The sequence below is a fragment of the Sinocyclocheilus rhinocerous genome, unplaced genomic scaffold (assembly GCF_001515625.1).
Source record: "Sinocyclocheilus rhinocerous isolate Xijiao unplaced genomic scaffold, SAMN03320098_v1.1 scaffold2541, whole genome shotgun sequence".
Classification (NCBI taxonomy): domain Eukaryota; kingdom Metazoa; phylum Chordata; class Actinopteri; order Cypriniformes; family Cyprinidae; genus Sinocyclocheilus; species Sinocyclocheilus rhinocerous.
In genome coordinates, this window is record NW_015631094.1 from 280,868 (window position 1) to 281,101 (window position 234).

At 32.1% G+C, this 234-nt stretch overlaps 1 protein-coding gene across 1 annotated transcript in view; it reads left to right on the top strand.

Moving 5' to 3' along the window:
- The window catches only part of hdac4 (histone deacetylase 4), a 261,791-nt gene that overhangs the window by 114,101 nt on the left and 147,456 nt on the right, over nucleotides 1–234 (top strand). The gene's annotated exons all lie outside the window — the stretch shown is intronic.

Here is a 234-nt window from a genome sequence, read left to right on the forward strand (position 1 = left end):
TGTTTTGTTTCTAATTGTTTAAGCAACTTTATTAATTATATAAGGTTTTTATATAATTAATTATATAAAATTAATTATATAAAAACATTATTTAATAAAAAAAAAACACTATTTTAAACATTATGCACTTTTTTCAACAATAGTCGTCAGGGGCGTGGGAAGATGTTTTCGGTTGGGGGTGCTGTGTGTGTCCGTGTTGGGTGAAAGGGGGGGGGCTGGTTCACTTCCGTCGGT